Consider the following 10780-nt stretch of genomic DNA (forward strand, 5'->3'; position numbering starts at 1 on the left):
AACCCAAATTCATGCTGGAGTTGTACATCAATGTTGAGTCGCTGTAGGACGCTGGATTCAGATCCAATGTAGGTCAACTATTTGCACGGATCTACAGAAACCCCATGTTCGTGTTTGTTCGTGGCCAGACACGAAGCATGTGGGGGCATAGTAACAGCTCACTGTGACTGTATGGCTGGATAGGTTATATTTAATGTATTTAGCTTTTTTATTTTCATTAGCATGAAAGTCCCACAGAATAAACACATTTTCTGTCCGTGACTCGCCACTGAGGTAGCTGCTAACAACATTAGCACTCTGAGGACAGCCACGCTAGGGCACAAAAATAATAAATCTTACATCTGACTGCTGGTTTGTCTAAGTAACTGTCCAATAAAGTATCTGAAAATACAATTTATACGATACGATTGTTACCTGTTAGAAAGTGGCGCTGCAAGCTCAGGCATTGTTAGTTTCCGCACCTCCTGTTTTTAGCTTTAGATTGTTGATCCACTTTGTCCTCTTTTTTCAGTAAGTTTTTTTTTAAATGAACTCTCTTGTGACCAACTACCTTGGAAAGACGAAAATAGCGTTTATCTTTCTCTCTATTAGAACGGTTGGAACAACCATACAGACATTAGACATTTTGATGCTAGATCAAATGGGCTGAATTTACTTCCGGCCCTCCATTTGTATTAGGTGACGTCGATGCTACGTCATCTGAAACCCAGCAATAGTCATAGAGGCAAGAAGTTTGGCAGTGAAAAGAGAAACGGCAGCAGAGGTCATAAAAGCAAGTATGACGTAGTATTATGGCCAGACTAAGAGATTTTGATTTTCAAAGACAAGAATACCGTCATAATACTACGAGAACCCAGTCAATATTACCGGAAGACAGTCGTTATATTAAAAAGCTCCGATAGAGTGATATGTAATGTTCCCCTCTCAGCAAGTCTGGTTCATTCTTTTAAATAAAAAGTTGTTCGTTTCAAAATCCTGGGGCTGAAAATTTGCTTCTGATGTCCTAAAACATTTAGTATGTACTCATTTGTTAAACCAGTACCAACTATAATCTTACAAGACCCTCCGTATTCCGCAATTTAGTGCAGTATGGTGAAAAGTTATCATAAAATTAGGATTTTTGTCCAACTTACTTAAAACCAATCAAAAACTCAGAGCCTGGCTCTTATACTCCATCATAAGCAAGTAACTGCAGCTCGCAGAATGGCAGAAAATAATTGCGAAGCACTGGTCCAATGCAATGTGAAAATTGCTTTTCAATTCTGCTGGGATAATTCCTTCCTGATGATGTCACAGAGGGCAACTCCTATCTGATTCTGACCAGTCTGAGCTTTAGTTGCTAGATACTGAAGGATTAAATGTGATTCCCATTGTGTTCATTAGTCATGCTTCCTTTTATTTCCTCACTTTTAAGTAATGTATTTAATCTGATAACTAAAGTGTTTAAAAAAGCCCTGTGTTTCTATTTCAGGAGGACAGTCAGACATTGATAGAACTTTATACAGTTGGGCCTTAAATTAGCTGATGGTAATTCACATTTCTTTTTAAGTAGGTACTAATTTCATGTTTGTTTACATTCAACTTTGCTTCTTTCCCTAGCCTTTTATAACCAGACTTTTACACATTTTATAACCAGGGTACCATGTCTCTGCTCCTTTTTCTGAGACGGCTTCAACTTTGAGTATTAGCCAGTTCAGTATTACTGTGTGGTTTTGAAAATGAAAAAGTTTAAAGTTCAAAACAAACAAGCAAAAACGCATGCCAAATCCTGTCTGTACTGATGGGTGGGTAATAGGAGCATTGATTAATCAATAAAATAAATTAGTGTGACTACAAACGGGTGATTTTAGAGTCTATTAACAAATGAGTCCGACGTAATCATTGAATTTCTTATTGAAGTGATTACTCTTTGAAGAAATGAGAGTGAAAACTATAATTAATTTCGTTAATCTTATGAATTGCTTTAAATAAAATTGAAATTAATTGAATTAAACTCACTTGAACTGAAATGAACACTGTTATTCTGAAAAAGGATATATAAATGATGAATAAATGTAATTAATTTTTTCTGTTAGGTATTCAGACATACCTGTGTGCTGTGTGTGAACGGCAGCAGGAGGGGACAAAAAGTCAACAACTAACAAAAAAAATTAGCCTTCAGAAGTGATTACTGATATTTGTGTCACTATAACTATTTTATTCGTGTAGCTGATGATAAATTATCTCTAATTATATCAAAACATATTTTCAGATTTAAAAAAGTAATGCTGAATTTTAAAGTGTAATAACTTTTTAATATCCATCCCATAATCACATGAATTAAAGAAAACACACAGAATGGTGACACTGCCACCATGATTCACAACATATTTACTGTCCATTTATGGCCTATAACAAATCAATGTAACATTGTTCTGAGAGGTCATTGTTTGATTGATAGGAGGATGCTCTTCCCTGATGGAATTGGCCCAGGGAATGAAAATGATGTGCAAAATGTGGCAATCTATCTTAACAGTAAAAGGGGGAATCTGATACACAACTTCAGTGACTCTCTACATCTATATCTACATCATTGCCAATAATTATATATATATATATATATTGTTTATATATTATATATTGTTTAGCCCTCATAAAGAGTCATTTGAAGTTAATGTAAACAGAAGCACTTCATAGAACACTTTTAGTTTGTCTAATTTTAACTTGAATTCATGATTAAAACTGTTGATTATTTTTACACATTTTACTACTCAGGTACAAGAACAAACTTTCTACGAAAAATATTAACTGAGTAAAACTATGCAGCATGCATCTATGGTTTTGGATATAACGATACGCTATAACAAATGCTTTATCTTGATACTCTCATATAATTAGATAAATGAGGGTTGGTTTAGTTATCAGTTATATATGCTTGATACATTTGGTTGGGATTTTCAAAATAATGGTTATGCAACTGAAATAACACATTTATGCATTAATCACTTCATAACCTTCCTTCTTTTGCATTGAATTTGTTGTTTAAATATTGTGAAAATAGTGAGGAAAGAATGATCACTCTTTCTTTTCTTAGGTCATAAAATATTGAGTTAGGTTATAAAATATTACTAAAGTATTATCATCATTGACTCATGAAAAAACTATACGTTTTTGTAAAGTATGCTTTTTAGTAAAATGTAAAAAGCACACTGCAAACCGAAGAAGGACTGTGGGGATGCATTTTTTCAGCAGAGGCAAAGAAGTCAGTTATGATGGGTGAATACAGGATAATCCTGGAAGAAAGTCTGTCTGTCTGTACAGTAAACCAAACATACTGCCAGAACTACATTGGAATAGTAAGATCAAAGAGTAGTCATTAGATATGTGCCGATCAAGTTTTTTCCTGCCGATTCCGATCACCCATGATGGCCGATCACCTTTACCAATCACAGATACCGATCACATAATAATTATTATTTTTTATCATAAGCACTACGGTTACATTATGTGGAAAAAGGAACCATGAATTCACCTTAATTTAGATAAAAGCTTTTAAATAGCTTTTTCCGAGAAAAAAACAAAACAGGCATTGTGCAAATTGTACTGCTGTCGGTAATACTATCTTTAACAGACTGAAAACATATGAAGGCTCTGAAGAGGCTGTAAAGAGTCAAAATAAAACCTCCCAACATTGCCAAAAGATTCAAGTATAAAACTTAACATTCAAAGGCAAATACAGGATCCATTACAGTAAACAATCATGACTCCTGAGTTACTGAATGAAAACTTCCTGATAGCATGGCGGCTAGCTGATTACTGCTAGTTCTGATTGGCTGTTTCTGACTGAGCGGAGTAATTATGCAGAGCAGGGAGGAGATCGATTATTTTTCAGAGATTATCTGTCTCATGTTAGGACAGCGACAGTTTTAATACCTATGTAAAATTTATTTTTTTAAGTTAGATGCTGCAGCTTTAAGCAGAGGTTCGGTGTGAGAGTCACTACCAGGTGGAGCAGAAGCGGCGCTCCGTCTGTGAAACATTACTACCTGTAGCGCGTAGCAGCGGTTCAACAGCGAGATCAGAACCAGCGTCTTACATCGCAGCTCGAAGACTTAAATTATTTTGCAGGTTGTTTGTTTAGCTTTCTGACAGTCATGCTGTGATTGTTTGTAGCTGTGCGCTGCTTTACCTGCTATCTGATCGCTCCATATGTCTTTTTTACTGCAGTGAGCCTCGATGTAGCCAAACTCCGTTAAGTATAGCATTGTTTTTATGCCATATTAGATTCGTCGTGTTGATGCATTTTGATGTGCTTCAATTTTCCGCCGCAACAAGCAAACTTCCCCATTCACTCAGTGCATTAGTTCCACATCGCTTAGGATTTGTTGCTGCGCGCTTGCGCAGTGTGAAGGAAAGAGGAGACCAGCTGCACAGGCAGGCTGCGAAAGGAGATGCAGGTCATCGGTTTGTGTGATCGGCAACAAGAGACCGTGATCGGCGATCACCGATCATACACTTTTTCATGGAAATCGGCTAATTATGATCGGTGGCCGATCGATCGGCACACCTCTAGTAGTCATGTATCAGAATGGCCTAGTCAAAGTCCAGACATAAATTAAAATGAGAAGTTGTGGAAAAACTTAGAAACTGATGTTCACAGATAATCAGTCAGCGCCCACACTGACTGAGGAGAGGCATTTTTTAAATAAAAAAGAGCAAAAGTTCAAGCTGTATATGCAGAGCCAACAGAAAAACAACAGAAGTCTTTTATGTGCAGCAAAAGGGTATTCTCATCATTGCTATCACAAAATGTCCCAATAACTGACATTAGTTGTTACGATGTCACGCAATGCGAAAAGGTTCATGGGTGCGAATACTTTTGAGACCATTCTGTCAGATATGATTTAAATATTACTAGCATATTTTTGCCATGTCAAAAGAATATGAAGCGTAGAGGGTTTCTTTTTTAAAGCTAAATCTGTTGTTGAACTGGTTTATTAGTTGTAGAATTTACCGCAGTCAGATATAATCAGGATTTTATAGTTCGGGGTGTCTTTTGGGGACTATCCCTTTAAGAGAAGTTACCTGAGAGGAGGGGGACAGGTGTGAGCTGCTTGAACATCACGCTAATCCGCAACTCTGTTAGTTTCTGCTCCTCTTAGAGATACTTCACGATGAGTCCAGAGCACAGGTTCCGCAGGGTCAGGGTCGAGACGGTGAATCTGACTCACTTTCTCTCACTCCGCATCTCCGAGCTCGAGCCCTCACGCCAACTCAACCGTCAGTGACGTCTGCGTCACGTGTGCGTCTCTTCCCTCGGTACGTCCGTCGTATTTTCCTCCCCTCCGCTGTCTGCTCCAACACCGAGACAGAGCAGAGCCGAGCCGAGCCTGGCGAATTAAACACGAACCCAAGACAGAGTGTCGCTGTCCGGACGCCGGGCGTCACGTTTGTCTGCAGCCGATGGACGGAGGGGTCTTACACCTATAAGTTGCCTCAGTGAAGTCCGTTAGTGGCTCCTGTGTGAGCCCGTATCAATGTAAACTTTTTTTATTTTAAAGAACGTTCACTGCGCACAGTGAAATCCAACAAAGCGAGGTGAGTGTGGTTTGTTGATACTCATCTATTTCAGTGTTTCATCTCAACTAAAACTTATCCGAGCTGACGGAAAGCCTCACCTTTGTGGGCTTTGGCTCAGCAGCGCTGGCCAGCTGCATGTCGCCTGCTTAAAATGGCGACAGCCGACGGGGGTGGGAAAAAGAGAGAGACGGTGTAGTTTTTTGGGGGGGTACTCAGGGGGCTCGCCTCTTTTCTCCGATCTGAATTGGCTACACTGCTTGCAACCCTTAATAATGCACATGAGCGAATTAAGTTGGGGATTACTCCGCCTTAAGTTGAGCGGAAGATGCATCATTTTCGGATACGTTTAAAGCTGCTGCGCTCTGGGACTCGTCGAGAGACTTTTTCCACACTAACACTTCTAGAAAATACTATTTGAAAGAAGTAGTAAATACACGTTTTATGTTTACGTTAAATCTCAACCTGTTAGAAAGATATTCCCAAATTTTCCCCAAAATCAGTATTTTATCACGATAGAAATTAGAAATCACAGCCGTCAAAAGCACCCCTCTCTCTGTTTTCCTCTGAACCATACAAGGGTTTTACAGTTTATGAAAAGTTATATTTTGGCTCAGACCGACTTTAGTTTTTAATCAAGACTGACCCAGAGTTTACAAACAATAAGCAGCAATGTTTATTTGTATTATTATTTCATGAAGCGTTCGAGTGATTGTTTATCATTAGAGATTGTAATCGGCCAATTTCCCCCTAATTGGTTCTCATTAGTTGTTTCTGAAATAAACATTGCAGTCCAGGTTTATTTATAACTACTACACAGTACTAAAGTGAGGAACAGAAAAATAAATCGACGTTTTCTTTTGTATTGATTAAATTCATCCCAACTTAGAACTCAAATCCTTTTCAGAGTATGACGTCAACCAACATTTATTTTTATGCACTTAATGGGTTGTATAAAAATTAGATAATGTCATGGAGGCTATGATGCATAAGCAGAGATAAACATTTGCTTTCTGATGGTGAAAACTGCTATTTCTCTTAGTGAAATCTGCAGCACACCTTTCCCTCTACTGTGTTTTAGTCCTTTAGAAATAAAAATGACCAGAACCAGCAGGTCAGATCTCAAAGGAAACCGGATATTGCTGTCGCCCAAGAAAAGCCGGGCCTGTGCATTTCTGTTTATCTTGATAGTGTTGTCATTAGTGTGTGTCACTCCCAGGATTAGACCAAAGCTTTCCCAGGAAGCTAATTTGTGTCTGACGTCCACGTGAGTCTCAGGTTCGACGCACAGCTTAATCCAGCTTTCTGTTTATCGCCAACGGTCCACTCTCAGTAGTGGCCGCTTGCCTCGTTATTGCTGATGAAAATAAGAACTCATGAAAAGCTTGAGGTGGATCAACTCATCAATCATGCGAGAAAATATGTTGAACTCGCAATAACTGTCCAGTGGTGTGCAATTTTAAAAAAAATTAAATTAACATTAGAAACACAGCTGGGTAATGATTTCCACTTTAAAATGTTTTTTTTATGGATAAAAACGAATCAACCGCATTATTCTGTTAAACCTTGTTGTTCTGAAAGTTTTGATCTGTCCAGCAGCTTGAATGAATAACAGACCTGTCTCGATAATAGAAAATACAGTCTCATTCTTAAACAGCTCACATCAGTTATAAAAAAAGAGCACACTTGGAGTACTTTTCACTCAGCAGTAGCTTCCATACTGGGAAGTATTGATGTTCCCAGGAAAACATTACATTTTTGAGTTTTCATCTGACCTCCAGTGGTCAGAGCTGAGGAAGCTAGAAGTTGGGCGACTCCGGTCACCACCTGATGTCTTGCTGCCTCTTTAAAAAGAAATGGGCTGATCATCTGGCGTTAGGAAACACTGTCGGAGACAAATTACTTTTGACAGAAGTTGGCATACAATGTGAAGCGTCCTATTCCAATGTGCCCCGTTTCTCTTCACAAACTGCTTACATTTGTTTTATTGTTGCCAAATCTTTCTTTCAAAGGCAGTGTTGTCAAGTAGAGCTCAAGCACTTTGCTGCAGCTGCACAGAATACAAATAAACACTTTTAAATGAGGAATTGGATTAAAAATAAAGTGACAAATTAACAACAAAAACCCCACAAGCGGTTGCCTTATGTGACGTCACGAGAGGCGTGTGCATTTGGAAGCTGGTTTGTGGGAGGTTAGATTTTATCTAAGTTATGTAACAATTTACAACAACATAGCAAAACAAATGGTGTTGTTGTGGAAGTGACAAACTGTATCTAAACTGAGTTTGATTCTCACAAAAAAAAAAAAGTCTCTGCCATGTAGCTTTGGTGCTGCGTCTCATCTTGGTGTATAACTAGAATTATGTTTCATGTTATTTCTGTAGGAAATGACAATCTCAAGGCATTTTATAAAAAATGCAGGTCCAGTTCATGTCCATAATATATTAATCTGATACGGTCCAATCCTATAGAAAGATTCAGTAACATGCAGTCCAGTTTCACCTTAAGTTTAACACAGATAGAATACAATATGGCTTTCCATATTTGTGCTATTCCCTCGCTGCTGTCTTTGATGCTGTGCTTTAACTTACCAAATCCAGTGGTATATAAAGTAATGTTAAGACTAGGGCTGCAGCTAATGATTATTTTTGTCATTTACTATTCAACCAATTAATCTGATAAAAAAAACAAAAAACAATGGCATATTGTGCAGATTTTTGCTAACCCACTTAAGCCTTTTTTATACATTAGAAATGCACTAAAAGATGCAAATTGATGCAAAAAACAAAAACTTGCCTAAAATTTGATACATCCGAAAAGCTCAGCCCTTTCTGCTTGACTCAACCTCAACACAGCATAGGGCTGATCTGTTGACAGTAGTTTTGAATTAACCAATTAAAAATTCGGTAGTAAAAGGTGCTTAGCAAATTTCCTTTCTTTCTTTTTTATCTTGATTGCAAAATAAAGATATTCTATGGATAATTTTGGCTTATCTACTGCTCTAAGTGTGTTGTTTTTGTCAACAGAGGGCCTTTTTTATGTATGCTCCAGGGAACGATTAATCGATTATTGAAATAATAATTTATTGATAAATGTATCCGATTAATTGCTTCCGCCCTCGCTATGACCACTTTGCTCTACAGGCTGCTTTATTTTTGCCTGAGTAGCTCCAGATTTATTTAGCTAATAACTCTTGTAATGAATCAGTTAACATGAGAAATGTTCTGACTGCATCAGGCGAGTTGAGTCGCTTTGTCTTTCCTGTATCCAACCGTGTGATTCATAATTAACTTCTTACCAGTTATGACCAAGAAAAACCCGACAGGGCATGTAGCCGACTGGTTTGGATCATTGCAATCTCGTCAGTCTGCTGGACTGGTGAACAGCCTGTGATGTCGGCCATTTTAGGTTGGACTACAAAGAGCAACCGCCATGTTTCTCTCCCTCCCCTCTCAGCAGTCCAGTTTAAATCCAGGCAGCGGCAGCAGCCACAGCGGTGCAGCCCACGCAGCCCATCCTCTCCCTGACCCGAGGAGCAGCCCACATTGACACTCAGGGATCCGAGGGAAGGAAGGAAGGACAATGTAGGAACGCTGTAATTGCGGTTTCCCGATTGTTGTGGAAGACACAAGTTGAGATGCACGCAAGATGCGAGCATGATTGACAGCTGGAGGTTAGCTGGAAGGTGCTGGTTTATGGTGGGAGAAAGTAGCTGAAACGAGCACTTTTATTTTGTACTAAGACAAAGAAAAACATGGCGGAAGACATAGAGACGGACACTGGAAGGTGGAACCGGGTGTATGCTGCCGTGTAGGTGCAGTCTTGATAATTTGTTGGAACACACTTGGGGTTTAAGGCCGTTTTTAGGGCCCTCCTCCCCTGAATGAGTAAGATAGCATCTGGCGTAGCTCTGCAGCGTAGAACATTGCAACCCTGTGTGACCGAGGCCCCTGCAGGACCACAGAGTGCTATGGGGGAGAGGGGGGGAACAGGGGCAGGATGGCAGATGTCTGGACACAACCCTAACAGGAAGAGACGCCGTCGGCTCCGGCCAATGGAGACGGCAGCCACACCTATTGGAGAGACGGGAACACTCGGTGCGGGAAACTGCACTGAAATAGGAGCAGGGCAGGGACTCTCCAAATACCACTCTGAGGGGTGTGTGGAACAAACAAGCCCCACTCTGGCCTGGGACTGCATGGCACAGGAGATCTCTCTGTGTGTGAGTGCGTGTGTGTGTGTGGGTGTGCATGTGCGCGTGTGTGTTTACCCACATGCGTGTGCTTTAGAGAAGTGAGCTGGTGAGAGAAGGCGGGGGGGCTAGGAGGTGGTTGCCATGGGGACAGTAACACACCAGTGCCGCTGCCGACCTGTCTCCGAGTGCCAAACTTGTTCGGAGAGGGAGGCGGGGTGAGGGAACAGCAGGAGGGGGAAGAGGGAGGAATAAAATGGGAGCAGCCGAGGAAAGGCCTGTGCAGAACACTCATTAGGGTAAGGTTTGTTTCCCTGCACAGATCCTAGAGCATCATCTGTAATCTCAGGTGATCAGCTGCAGCATTTCTCAGGTGAGCTGATTATTTGGCGTCATACTCTGCTAAAGCGAGCCTTTGGTTTTAAAAAGATCAGACTTTTTCTGGAACCTGGTGACACACAAAGATAAAATAGCTGTTATTTTGTCTTTTGTTTTTGTCAGTGGTAACGCTTAGCAACCCAATAGAAAACAAAGGAAATAATACTTAAACTACTACTGCTTTAAAGTTTAAGTAGTACTTAAACACTACAACTTAAACTGGATCTTTTAATAACATTGAAAAAATGTGCATAAAAGTACATTCTCTTGATGCATTCACAGACATAAAATGATGGCAGATTTTAGCTTTGTTGCATTTTTTGGGCAAAGGAAAGTACTTCACTTATCAAAGATCAGAGCCGATTGAGGGGAAATTTGTGTTTATTCTGCTCTATTGTTGACTTAGTGCATTGGTAGTTTTTGAACTTAGAGTATGGAGGTATTAATGTGTTTTAATGTGTTTTTTTTATTATAGAGAATTTAAAAAAGTGTTTTTTTTCTTCTCTATTTCACTTATTGATTTCCGATCTGATCAAAAAATAGACCCAATCTCATCCTCTCGATGCATCTCTAGTTTCAAACTCAGACATTTAAGACCGTGTGTGTGTGTGTGTGTGTGTGTGTGTGTGTGTGTGTGTGTGTGTGTGTGTGTGTG

The 10780-nt window shown here is 39.6% G+C and overlaps 1 protein-coding gene across 3 annotated transcripts in view; it reads left to right on the plus strand.

Moving 5' to 3' along the window:
• The first annotated feature begins 5089 nt into the window (after positions 1–5089).
• Positions 5090–10780, plus strand: part of zhx3b (zinc fingers and homeoboxes 3b) — a 16386-nt gene continuing 10695 nt past the window's right edge. The window contains exon 1 of one of the 3 annotated variants that reach the window (XM_008413891.2): positions 5090–5577. The gene's annotated coding sequence lies outside the window, so the exon portion shown is untranslated. The remainder of the gene's footprint in view (positions 5578–10780) is intronic. The other 2 variants (XM_008413888.2, XM_008413889.2) reach the window with 2 other exon arrangements.

The sequence above is a fragment of the Poecilia reticulata genome, linkage group LG7 (assembly GCF_000633615.1).
Source record: "Poecilia reticulata strain Guanapo linkage group LG7, Guppy_female_1.0+MT, whole genome shotgun sequence".
Classification (NCBI taxonomy): domain Eukaryota; kingdom Metazoa; phylum Chordata; class Actinopteri; order Cyprinodontiformes; family Poeciliidae; genus Poecilia; species Poecilia reticulata.